This window comes from Episyrphus balteatus, chromosome 2 (assembly GCF_945859705.1).
Source record: "Episyrphus balteatus chromosome 2, idEpiBalt1.1, whole genome shotgun sequence".
Classification (NCBI taxonomy): Eukaryota; Metazoa; Arthropoda; class Insecta; order Diptera; family Syrphidae; genus Episyrphus; species Episyrphus balteatus.
The window spans coordinates 131,657,371-131,671,802 of record NC_079135.1 but is presented as its reverse complement, the minus strand read 5'-3'; the positions used below and the strand labels follow the sequence as shown (position 1 = coordinate 131,671,802).

The following is a 14,432-nucleotide window of genomic DNA, read 5'->3' as shown; positions in this document are numbered from 1 at the left end:
TTATTTTTTTTAAGATGCATAAGATATTATAGTTTTGGTGGCGAAAAGGCATGCTTTTTCTAGATAGTTATTTTTATGCACATTAACTAGGCCTTACATGCTCATCAGTTCATTGGACTCATGAGAATCGGTTAAGTAGAGAGTTATGTAAGTATGTACTTTAAATATCCCATTTTGTTTCTGTTGTTGTAAACTAACAGAGCTAATGCAAGGAATTCATTTGTATGTTCCCGCAATGGTAGATTGCAATTTAATTATACTGTAATTGTTTGTGGTACAGAACAAATCTATACTGTTTTGTATTTTTACAATATGCCCAACTAACAACTTTGTCTCTATAAAATAAAGCCTTACAGAAACAACAGAAGCATCAGTTAGCTTTATAGAAGCAAAATTGTCCGTCGGGTATTGTAGTAATTTACATTAAAGCAGTTCCCCATTTCTATACATTCCGAATAGGAAAATGATTGTTGTAAACATATACCTTTTTCTTTTATTAAATTTATAATTCGGACCGTATTTAGAAGAAATACCTATTCAGTATAGTCCTTAAGTGGACTATTAAACGGTGACGCTTGAGGCTTGACTCTTTTTAAGGGTCAAGTCTAAAAAAATAGTCAAGCCTTAAAAAGAGTCAAGTCTAATAGTCTAAGAGCCGGCAGCATATTTTGGCAGTTTTGATATAATCGAAATTCGAGTGTGCACATATCTAGATATGCACCACAGTATATCAACGGAACAAGTCTGGCAGTGATCTTTTTCAGCTTTCCCTTGCCAGACGCATCCAAAGTGCAGCAAAAAATCAATTTTTGGCGTTTTGGTATAACCGAATAAATGATACACCAAAAAATCATAAAAAATCCCCTGATTTCGAATCTGTGGGCACCGCAAGTTTCTTTTTCAGCTTTCCCCCCGCCAGACCGCTTTAAAGCATTTTTAAGTGCATTTTTCTAATAAAAAACCTAATTACTTATTTTCTGTTAGGTATAACCGTGTGATGGTAACAAATTAATATTCTATGTCTATTCCAGGTCTAGAAAATATAATTTTTAGCCAGCTATTTTTTAGCCTTCCCTCTGCCAGACGCATCCAAAATGCAGTCAAAAATCAACTTTTGGCGTTTTCCTAGGTATTAACTGAATAAATGATACACGAAAAAATCATAAAAAATCCCCTGATTTCAAAAATGTGGGTACCAGAAGTTTTGTTTCAGCTTTCGGCCCGCCAGACCGGTTTGAAGCAATTTGAAATGCATTTTTCTAATAGCTTATTTTCTGTTGGGTATAACCGTATGATGGTAACAAATTAAAATTCTATGTCTATTCCTGGTTTAGAAAATATAATTTTAAGCCAGATATTTTTCAGCCTTCCCTCTGCCAGACGCCCTTAAAGGTTTCCCAAACAGGTTTTTCCATAGAAAAAACACCTAGTTTCTGTTTTTTTCTTATAAAATTGAAATAATATTTTTTGTTTAGAGTAACCATATGATGGCCAAATATTAACTTTCTCTGCCTTTTCCTGATTTAGAAAATGTAAGTTTAAGCCAGTTTTGTTTCAGCCTACCCTCTGCCAGACGCCCTAAAAGGTATCTCAATAGTAGGGGAAAGTTAGATTTTGCTATATGGGGCATGGGGGTCTGGGAAAAAATCCAAAATGCATTTTGACTTCAGGGCTCGAAAGGCATAAAGACACGAGTCGTAAACCAAATTTTGTTCAATCGCACCAAGAGTCATTTGGCCGCCATTTTTTTTTAATACAAATTTTAGTTTTTCACATAACTCGCGTATTTTTGAACCTACAAAAAAAACAATGTAGGTATGACAAACTTGAAATAATTTAATTTTCTACAATATATGTTAAATAACATTTTTCGATTATCCCTTTGGTTTAAAAGTTAGGGTGTTTTTTTTTTTAAACACGTCAAAAAGTGATTTTCTTTTTTTGTCATATCTCTTTTACTTGAGCGTTTTTTAAAAAATTTGTTCGTTGTAAAAGTTGTAGATCTTTTAATTACCTTCATTTGTTACAATATAGGTTTTTCGATTTCACACACCGTTTTCGATCTGTAGGCAAAAAACTTCAAAAAATTGCAATTTTTTGTATAGGGACAAACAAAATGATTCTTGGTGCGGTTGTACAAAATGTGGTTTTAGACTCTTTCGATCCCTGGGTTTATGCTCTTTTAATCCCTGAAGACAAAATGCATTTCGGATTTTTTCCCAGACCCCCATGCCCCATATAGCAAAATCTAACTTTCCCCTACTATTGAGATACCTTTTAGGGCGTCTGGCAGAGGGTAGGCTGAAACAAAACTGGCTTAAACTTACATTTTCTAAATCAGGAAAAGGCAGAGAAAGTTAATATTTGGCCGTCATATGGTTACTCTAAACAAAAAATATTATTTCAATTTTATAAGAAAAAAACAGAAACTAGGTGTTTTTTCTATGGAAAAACCTGTTTGGGAAACCTTTAAGGGCGTCTGGCAGAGGGAAGGCTGAAAAATATCTGGCTTAAAATTATATTTTCTAAACCAGGAATAGACATAGAATTTTAATTTGTTACCATCATACGGTTATACCCAACAGAAAATAAGCTATTAGAAAAATGCATTTCAAATTGCTTCAAACCGGTCTGGCGGGCCGAAAGCTGAAACAAAACTTCTGGTACCCACATTTTTGAAATCAGGGGATTTTTTATGATTTTTTCGTGTATCATTTATTCAGTTAATACCTAGGAAAACGCCAAAAGTTGATTTTTGACTGCATTTTGGATGCGTCTGGCAGAGGGAAGGCTAAAAAATAGCTGGCTAAAAATTATATTTTCTAGACCTGGAATAGACATAGAATATTAATTTGTTACCATCATACGGTTATACCTAACAGAAAATAAGTAATTAGGTTTTTTTATTAGAAAAATGCACTTAAAAATGCTTTAAAGCGGTCTGGCGGGGGGAAAGCTGAAAAAGAAACTTGCGGTGCCCACAGATTCGAAATCAGGGGATTTTTTATGATTTTTTGGTGTATCATTTATTCGGTTATACCAAAACGCCAAAAATTGATTTTTTGCTGCACTTTGGATGCGTCTGGCAAGGGAAAGCTGAAAAAGATCACTGCCAGACTTGTTCCGTTGATATACTGTGGTGCATATCTAGATATGCGCACACTCGAATTTCGGTTATATCAAAACTGCCAAAATATGCTGCCGGCTCTCGGTCTATAAAGCGTCACTGTACTATAGTGACGCCCTTTTACTATAGTGACATTCAATGGAACGCACAAGGAAATCGATCTACTCGTTCGCACGAACAGATTCTGTGCTAAATGTACTAGATTATCTACTCATGAGTATTCTATCACCTTCAAAGAAACATCGATATAGAGATTCACATTCAAAAATTCCATATACATATAATCCTGTCCTTTCATTAAAGGTTTTGACACTTGATTTCATTTCGTGATCATTTGTGACTGTAAACTGTCAACTGAAAGAAAATTCCTACTACAAAGCATGAAATAACAGAGAAATGTCTAGACTATAAGCTACGCGACATTTTGTGTTTGTTTTTTATTTGTATTCCCAGACTGCATAGTTCAGAACGGATTTGGAATTTTCTTTAAGTTCGGACACGGATGCGAGTTTTAGAAATGCAAAGACCAAACAAAACTATTTGAAGGCTAGGAGGAGCTAGTTTTCTTTCGCCTTGGCAACTCCAACTCGGTTCAACTGTTGACCACTTCCGTTCGAGATCAAAACTTAGAGGATATATATGCAGTGCTTGTTCCTATACCTAATACATTGTAACGCTGATTATCTTTCATCTCTTTCTTTCTTCGTTTTTCAATGAGAAGTCCGGTTCCGCAGCTGTAAATAAACACGCTTGTTGATGACAGCCATCAAATGAAAATAAAATGGAGGCATGCACTCATCGAAAAACTTAGAGAAACTAGAGCCCTCTATAAAACCTTCACGGAACTAACAGCACAAGCACTCCATATATTATATCCTCTTAGGATCAAAAAGATTGGAGATTCTTTTTACAAGCTCTGTTTCACTACTGTTGACACCCATAATTATAAGCAAAATTATGCAAAGGCAAGGTATGATAATCATTTCCTACACAAGAAATTGAAAAAAGGTTAGAATTCGGTATTGAAGGCAACACTGATGCCCTAGACATTTCGTCAGTGGTAAATTTAAGACGTGTTTTTTCTATTACTCAGTAGCTACTCATTTTTCATTTTATTCGCAAAACAATAAAAAAAATTAAACAAGTAAGTATTTGTTTTTATTGTTTTTCGAATAAAATCGAAAAATGAGTAGCTACTGAGTAGTAGAAAAAACACGCCTTTAGTTTAGTTTTTCTTCTCCTAGATATTTGTTCAACCAAACACGATTTTAAAAGAAAAGAAAAAAAAATGTCAAATACTGAAAATTTCTCCATTCGTTTCTACCAGCAATTGTCTTCCAAAAAAGAAGGACGATGCTGTTTGTGACAAGTGACAGCTGAAAACCTTGATTGACGTATAGAAACCACGACATAATAAATTCCGCTATCTTGATAACGAAAAGAATAGCTCTGAAAATAGAGTTCTAAAAGTCTTCAATTTAAAACAATTAAAACCTTTTAAAGCCTCCTAGCACACACAAGAATGATAAAAAGGATAAGGAAAAAAAAAAAGAGGAAAAGAAAAGAAAAAAGACAAGAAAAATGTGTATTTTTTTCCTCCTTTCTGTCACGGTTGATTTTATGCATTTATAAACGTCTAGCTGTCTATTGTCCATGCCAACTTTTTCTCTACGTCTATAACAATCTTTTATAAAACTATAACATACATACATATATATATAGATAGAACCTTCTTCTCTTCATACTCAACACATAATACTCATATAAATGTGTGTGTATGTTCATTCAAAGACACGGAATGTAAATCAAATTGAAAAGCCTATTGAACATGGCTGGTTTTTAGTCCTTGATAAGCACTTTATTTCCTTTTTTTTTTTTTTGTAGAGAATAAAGCGCATATAGATATGCCACAAAAGTTTACAATCAACTACGACGACGGTCTTTGTAGCCTTGCAAAGCGAGAGAGGCATAACATTCTAAAAGAGCTAAATAGAAACACTCTTTAGAAAAAGAAAGGAACAATACATAGTAGTGTGTAATAAATGATTGCATCTTCACATGAAGTGGAATACAATGCTGCTGCAGTTGTATGAAGATATTGATATGCATATAGGTATGTAGATTTAAATTGTAAATTGAATATATATGAATATTTTTATTTTTTTGGACATATATGTGAAGAAAGCTCTGGTTAGTTATTTCGAGTGACATTTCAAGTCAAATGACAGTGGGAAGATACTAAACATATACCAAAATAGATCGTTTATAATCATAAGTACATTCCAAGGTCACGTACATACAAATCTTCTGTCACGTATAGACACACCTGTCTTATAATTGTTTATATCTTTCGTTTGTCTCCTTCAAAGCTACTCACTTTAGATTGGAAGTCTATATACTTACTTTATTGGCTTTGTAAAGTTGGCATCCCCAGTTTCAAACCTGCCTGGTTTGATTGCCCAAGATTTTTTTCGTCGGCCCACCCTTAGCTCCAAAATTATAACGGAGTTTTTTTCACCTCAAAAATCACAATTAATTTTTTTTTTAATCAGTTCAAAAATTGTTGTTTTACACTGTGGTTCGTTTTCCCAGGATACCCCCAACTTTTTTTTTCTTTATTCCACTATTATTTCAAAAGATACAATAAATTTTTTTTTTCATATCAGAAACCGAAAAAATTATGATTTTCTTTTCCCTGTGAAATAAATTGCACGACTGGGGTCGCACGTACTTGCTCTTATGCTTAATGTAACTATAATGTTAAAGCTTTTTATTCAAAAAATTTAAAATTCGATATTTTGAAGAAATTTCATAAGTAGGTAGTATAAAAAAAATTAAATCTGTTTTTATAATTAATTAAACTCCGTTTTAAATTATCTTAAAAAAAAAACAAATATGCCATTTTATTTCTCGTATAAAAAGGTATTTTTAGAAAAAAATTTTCGAAAATTGTAGGAGCCGTTTTTTAAAAAAATAGTTTTTTATATATAAAAATTTTTTAACATTTTTCAAAAAAAAGTTGGTATGCCATATTGAAGAAATAATTAATTTACACATAAAAACTAAATTTCAAAATTTTTCATTGATCCGTTTTCAAAAAATTGATTTTTCAAAAAAAAATTTTGAAATATTTCTTAAAAAACCAAAAATGCGTTTTTTGAAAATGTTCTAAAATTTTAATATTATTTTTACTTACACACTTTTGTATAAAAATTTTCATTTAAATCGGGTTAATGTTGTACGAGATATTCAGAAACGAAAAAAACCGTTCTATGACAGGTACCGTTAATAACGGTACAAAAAATATTTTTTTTATTTAAAAAGTTGGCTCTTATGTGTAGTACTACACACAAAAATTTTAATAAAAATCGTTAGAGCCGTTTTTGAAAAAAATTAACTTTTCTATTTCCGTTATATGGCAGGTACCGTTAGTTTTGGTCATAAAAAAAAAATTTCAATTTCCCCTCTAGGGAATCACCAAAAACTGCTAACTACCAAGTTTGAAGGAAATCACTTCACTCGTTTAGGCTGCAGCTCCAGATAGAGACAGACACACAGACAGACAGACAGACAGACAGACAGAATTGCCGGACCCACTTTTTTGGCATTCTCCATCATCGTAATGTCATGTAAAATTGTTATCTCGAGTTCGATTTTTTTTACGAATCCTAAACTTGCCCTATAGTACCTATATCGCAAGTAAAAATTGTTTGTTTAAAACCGTGGTTTGTATGCCCAAGGTTAAAGGTATAACCTTGGGCATACAAACCACGGTTTTAAACAAAAGCTATCTTACCTTAGCTTAAAAATTATAGAAGCATCATTTTTTATTCACCTCACAAAAAAAAAAATAGTACGCATACACCACAGTGACCTTTTTTAATTTAAAATTTAGAAGAAGCAAATCCACTGTTGTGGACATTGCACCCCAAATGTTATTCATTTGACTTAGAATTCTTACTTGATTGAATATTACATTCCTGTAAAATAGCTACTAATACAAAAAGAATTATCAAAATTGGTTCACTCAGTAGGTATAAAGTTATGAGGTAACAAACACAAAAAAAAAATGCTGACGAATTGAATACCTCCTCCTCTTTGGAAGTCGGTCAAAAATACAAATATTATTTCAAGTGTAATAATCATGATTGATTTGCCATATAAGCACCTAAAAAAGCTACATGCTTAGTATAATCTATCCAAACATTTTTCAAAAGTAACAACAAGTATACAATGGTATGTGAGGTAATTTCTCTTTTATTACACAAATAGTACTTTTTACACTTTTCTCAACTAATCATGGCAATTTCAACAAATTACATACATTTTTTTTCGTTAGCCCACCCTTACCTAGTTCAAAAATTATGACAAAAAAAAACTTTTGTCAAATTATCAACCTCTTAAAAATCAAAATTTGTTATTTGTTTTTTTTTTTTCGGTGTACAAAAATAATAATGTATGTACTAGGGTACTTTTTTTGCATCCAGAAATTTGTATACTAGGTGTGTTTTTTTGTTTATCTATATAGATTTTGTGCAAAAAAACGACATCGAGATTTTTGAAATCAAAACAATTTACGTGTTAAAAACAACAAAAACTTTATCTGTATAGATTTTTGAAAAATCCAGATAATTATCCAGATTTTACTTTCTCTCGATAAAAACAGTAGTGCCAAGGTACTTTATTTGTTGTGTTCATACAAAAATATCTGAAAATATTAACAAAAAAAAAGCGGAGAAAACGAGGTTTGAAAAAAACTCTCATAGAAAAATATAATCAAAAATTTGTTGGACATGGTTGCATTGAAATGTTAATATCTCGAGATATACGCAATGCACTTTTCAGATAAAAGTCTTAAATGGATCCTGATAAGATTGTTGAACAGATATGTATATAAAATTACCAAAGTTTTTTCGAAAAATTAGAAATAAAAATAAAAAAGTTTTCACATTTGATTTTTAAAAAATCGAAAAAAAATTCAATATGGATACCTTCAAACGCTTATAACACAAGAACGACGCAACTAATGTTTATGGTCATGGTCTTAAAATGTAGCTAAGAATATACAGATAATTTTTGATTTTTTGTGAAAAAAACAATTTTTTTGAATCCAACATGGATGCCATGGCCATATGAAAATTTTTGTTTGCATCCAACATGGATGTAATGGCCTTCCCACTTCGGAGTTAAAATAAAAAAAAAACAAAAGCAACATTTTTGATAGACATCTGCCAAAGTATATGTACAGTGGTGCCAAATGTTTGCATGGATTTCAAAAATCCCGATGTCGTTTTTTTGCACAAAATCTATATAGATAAACAAAAAAACACACCTACTACAGACAGTTCATCCCGCACAATTTGACATGATTTTATAGGTTTCTTACTATCTTGAATTCTTTTGATTTAATCGGTAGAACTGAGTTTCTCGGACTTAGGGAAAATGACAATGTGAACCAAGTTAATTTATCCTTCATAAATTAATTGGAAAACAGCCTTTTTTAACATTTAAAAACAAAATAAGGCAACCGAATAAAAACTACCTCAGAATTAGACACCAAAAGACGCATACACCGCACCCAAAACTGAATACGATGCTTCTAGTATAATCTATTGATGTGAAAAAATGATCACATCGTTATTCTTCAGTTCACGCATATTTTAATCCAAAAATAGATCCAAAAGTGACGAAAGTTCGGGCTCTCTCTTGTATGTTTCAGTGTGGACAATACCTAATATGCATCATTTTAATGGTCAGATAGCACAAACAGAGAGTGGCTGTGGGCTTTCAATTTTTACGGTTTACGGCAAAGTTCTATGCTACTGGTAAAAAAAAAGGTTTCGAACTGGGCGCCATTTTACGGAAACGTCAGTTGTATAGAATCCTTGTAGTCAATATATCTACTTTTTTTTAAATTTCAAAAACAGACAAACAGGCCCAAGATTAGATCAATTCTCAGAACAGTATTAACCTTTAACATTTATCTCCTTAATTCTAAAGACTTCCTATTTACAAAACATTTTCTTCTTTTTTTTTTTAAATCGCGTCATTACAATTTACGACTTGCTATAAAAAATTGTTTATGTTTACTTTTTGTTGATATTGACCACATTATGTTTTAAATTGAGCGATCATCATCATTTATTCTCTTTCTAAATAAAAATTGGTTTCAAATTTGATGGCCACTTAAAAAAATAATAATTTAAATTAAGTTCGTTTTACATAACATCAACGAGGCGAAAATAAATTATGAAAAAAAAAAAATAAAGAAAAAAAGTGAACATGTGCTGTATGTCGTATATCCATTCGCATTTGGCTACTTTTATAAAAAATGAAATAATTGAAGTTCTATTTTTGATGTAGTCTCACAAGCAAGCATACCAAGTACAGAAGACAACAAACAAAAAAATACCTACCTACTTGAAAGCCACTTGAAGTGCTAGAACTAATGAACAGACAAGCAACATTATGTTATAGCACATGCTGGCACTGGCACTGGCCTGGCCTGGCATTCCTTTTAGCTTGATATGAACGCTCAAGCGCCTTCCTAAAATCGCTAGAAGATAGATATCATAATGTAGATATAAATATGTATTTTGTATATATATTTTTTTGTCTTTTGAGATTAAAATGTATACGATTGCACACGTATATCATCCGGCATTGACACATAATATATATACGGCTTCTTCTTCTTTGGGTTATTGAATGCGCATGATCTCGGTTTCATTTCAAATGAAATAGACAGCAACGATAAAATACAAAAAAATATTTTTTTTTTTATATATTCAAAATAAACGAAAAACAATAATGCCAAATAGATATACACAGCCGGTGGTGGCGCGGTGATAGACTTTGCATTACAGTGTCAATCAAAAATAAAAATCATAAACTATTGCTATTTATTGGCATTTGGTCATTTTTCAACGCAAAATACATTGAAATTTGAATATTTAAAATATAATTTATTGAAAAACGTATCAACTTTCCAGGTTAAACCGTAATTCAAATATTTTTATCTCTTCAAATACCTAGAGGTTGTACATACAGGGTGTCCCAAAAGTAATGGATCAAACGAAATATGCTGATAGGCCAACTTAAGGGCTCTCAGAATTTGGTAACTTGTTCATCCCAAATCCTTACGGTTTTCGATTTAATGCAGTTTTTGTGAAATTTCGAAAAATTCCGACTTTGCATCAGTATTTTGCTTCCTCCGCTCATAATTGATTTTTGTTTTTTACAATTCTTCCACTTAAACGTTGCCTAATAATAGGAAATAATTAATTAATCAAAATATTTTTTATTTCATACGCCATTTTGCTGCAAATTAATTAACAGTTTCATGTTTTATAAAAACTCAATTTCTTACTTTTATTTCAGAGCAGCATCCCGAAAAAAAATTGTATGGTGTGATACTGGTTTATTATTTTTAAAACTTGCCGTGTTATAGCAGTTTTCAAAAATGTATAAAAATTTCCAAGGTTGAAATTAGAACGAAAGATATTACAATTTAAATGTAACAAAACAGGGTTTTTCAGAGAAAAATAACAAACGAAAGTCGAGACTTTTATTCAAAAAGAAATAAACAAACAACAGTCGAGAAAATGTGTTTATTTTTCTTTGTTATTTTTCTCTGAAAAGCCCTGTTTTGTTGCATTTAAATTGTAATATCTTTTGTTGTAATTTCAACTTTGCAAATTTTTATACATTTTTGAAAACTGCAATAACACGGCAAGTTTTTAAAATAATAAACCAGTATCACACCATGCAAATTATTTTCGGGATGCTGCTCTTTAATAAAAGTAATAAATTGAGTTTTTATAAAACATGTAACTGTTAATTCATTTGCAGCAAAATGGCGTATGAAATAAAAAACTTTTTTTATTAATTAATTATTTCCTATTATTAGGCAATGTTTAAGTGGAAGAATTGTAAAAAACAAAAATCAATTATGAGCGGAGGAAGCAAAATACTGATGCAAAGTCGGAATTTTTCGAAATTTCACAAAAACTGCATTAAATCGAAAACCGTAAGGATTTGGGATGAACAAGTTACCAAATTCTGAGAGCCCTTAAGTTGGCCTATCAGCATATTTCGTTTGATCCATTACTTTTGGGACACCCTGTATATTTATATTTGAGAGTTAAGGCCCACCCAACTACTGTAAAAGGCATGGCATGAGCTCGCAAATTTTTTATCAAAATCTAACGAAATTCTACAGTAATTCACATTATTTGCACGTTGTATACGTGCACTGTGGCGTATGCGTGCTCTATTTCAATTTTTCACATTAGAAGCGATTTTTTGATCAAAATGAGGGGATTTGCAACTAGTACCGAAACTCCATTTTTAATATAATGCAATATTTGTTAAATTCAGTAAATGACAAGAACCAAGAGAATTAATAGAAAAAAAAAAAGAAATTTTTATTCGACATATAAAAATTTCCACAAATTTCATAGTCAGCTATTACACGAAGCCTCAAGGGGCGCTCCTCTTTTCAAACGTAATGAGTGCAAAAGAGAAAAAAGATGAAACAAAAAATTATCCGACCAGAGAGTCGTGGGTCGAAATTCTGAGGCTCTTTTTTGACGTTTCTTTTTCCACTTTTCATTTTTTCAACATTCCCTTTCATTTCTTTTTCCTTCTTGGTGCAATACAACAACAACAAATTTTAAATCAAAAGAGAAATGTCAAATTGGACTCCTGGACTCAAGAGGAATCGTGTAATAGTACGCGCCTCACAGAATGATTACACTGGTTAACAAGGGTTCTGTTGCTGAAACAAAAATATACTTTTCTGAAGGTTTTCGGTGTGCTGAATTCGAATCCAAAGTCAGAAAAAATTGATCAGCTCCCGTTTCATCAATAACACTGTGACGAACGCGTCTTTTTTTTTAAAAATTGTTGATGAGAGTTTTTGTTCAACTAATGCACAAAAAAAAACACCAATATCCCTTGGGATTGGGATACGAATCTAGACAAGGAAAAGTAAGAGTAATCACCTTGTCACTTCCCGACTAACAAATTTGCTCCTATAAAGCTTTACAGGTGGTAACATTGCTCCTGTAAAGCTTTATAGAAGGGATAATGTTTGTTGGGTTATTGAAATAAAAGTAACTTTCATAGATATAATGAGCTTAAGATGTATAATAATAATAAAATTAAACTATTTAAATTATAATATTAGACAAAAATGCTTGTTTTTAGTTTTGAGTTTTTATGGATAATGTTTATATTTGTCAGTTTTTGTTTCATATTTGTTGCTTTTCATTTGTAGGAGTAAAATGTCCTCATTTTTTTTTTTTAAGTAGAACTTTATGACTACATTACGAGAACTCTTTAAGTGCCGGGCTAGACTGTGATTTTTTAACCGTCTAACCAGTTGTTGGCAAAAGCGGTGAGGATTTTCCTATTCTTGAAGTTCGTTCCTAGAAAAAATAAATTGGAACGTGATAGGGCACAACACTGTGTAGCCACTCACTAAGTTATGATCGCTTTTTCGGAAAAGTAAACTAATGAACGTTCTTATGTCATGAGCTCTTGAAGGCTATATCATCCTTAATCTTAAGAAGAAACTCCCGTTTCTATGTTTGTAAAGTAAAATGCACGACAGGGTTGCGTGAACTTTTTATTACAATTCAAAGATTTTTTTTATATTACTTTTACAGATTATAAGAACTATGGCTAAGTAAATTTCAAAGAAATTTGTTTGATATTAGGGAAGAGCCGACATGGCGGACATATTTGTTCGTTTGACTTTTTTTTAAGAAAAACTAAAAATGTAGTTTTATAGCAATTTCTTTGTAATTTGCAACATCTTACATGTTTTTAAAAAAATTCCATAAAATAATGTGTACCAAGGAATTACCAAAATCATATAAAAACTGTTGAACTACAGCTTAAATATTTTTACAACTACTGGATGCCTTATAGTACTTTTAAAATTTAATGAAGGAAAAATAAGCAAAACAAAACTTTCACTTAAAAAAAAAAACACTTTAGCCCATCTGGGCTTAGTTGTTTAGCCTGGAGAATTCTCGGGGCTTAACTTTTTGAACAGATTTAAATCGGTGCTACCAAATTAATTTGTTCGTAAAGCCTAGTACGCAGCTGAAGCGAAACGAAAAATTTTGAAGTCTTCAAAGTCAACAGCGAACATGTTAAAGAAAAAATACCATCGGTTATTAAAGCTAAATAAAAATAATAAAACTACAAAACAAAAAATTCAATGAAAAACATCACAAAATAAGTTTTAAAGCAAAAACAAAAAATTAATTTCGTTCAAGATTTCGTTAACGAAATTTTGTATGGAAAATTCCGTTTCGCTTCAGCTGCATACTGGGCTTTAATTGTGTAAAATTTGTTTAAAAACTTCAGTTTTGATGTTTGGAATATAACAATTATTATTTTTTTAACTATTAGTTTAATTATTAGGCCGTTATTTTTCAGCTATATGGCATATTGTTTAATATTTTTCTCTCTCTTTTTTTCTTAAGCTAAGTACCTATACAGTTCTTCCAGCAATAAAAACCAATGCATTTCTTATGGGAGAAATTTTTTTTAGATTTTTTCCGATATTTTTTTTTTTTAAGAAAAAAATTTTTTTTTTCACCACTAATTTTTTTAAAACCGGGTTTTAGAGCCCATTAAATTTTTAACATCTGAAAATTTTGTATTCACCTCAAAAATAGTGTCAAAAATTTAACACGGGTTAAATATTTAACCCAATTTACATGCGGCCTTAGTAAAACTTTTCTTTTCAAAAACATACAAGAAAACCCAAAAGCGAAAAATATTACAACTTTATATTTTTTTTTTGTGCAGTGCTGCCAATTTTTCTGGTTAAGCCCCGAGGCGGTTTTTTTTTGTCCAGTTTAGTTCGGGGTAATAAAAACACACCTAATATTAAACAGTCCTTCATGCAAACATACATAGGTGCCCTTAATTATGAAAGTGGACTAAGTGACCCCTAAAAATGGCCTCAAATCTAGCCTTAAAATAATTATTATTTAAGGGGTAAAGTTTATTTTAAAGAGAAATTGCAGTAAATAAACTTCTTTATTGCTCGTCTAGTGATATCATAAAAGAAATATAATTAAATCGTTATAAGAAAATTATAAAGGCTTAACTACACACACCACTTTTTGAAAAAGTACAAAAGTGAAAAGATTTTTTTTCTGGCTATCGCAATTGTTTTGTGATAAAGAGTATACAAATTATATTTTAGACCAAAAAATAAGCTTTCTGCATCATTTGTTTTAATTTTTCATCCCGAAAAACTATACAAAAATGCGTTTGAAAA

General features: G+C 31.1%; 1 protein-coding gene across 13 annotated transcripts in view; it reads left to right on the top strand.

Annotated features, from left to right (window-relative positions):
- Positions 1–14,432, top strand: part of LOC129911728 (disks large 1 tumor suppressor protein) — a 146,173-nt gene that overhangs the window by 19,870 nt on the left and 111,871 nt on the right. The gene's annotated exons all lie outside the window — the stretch shown is intronic.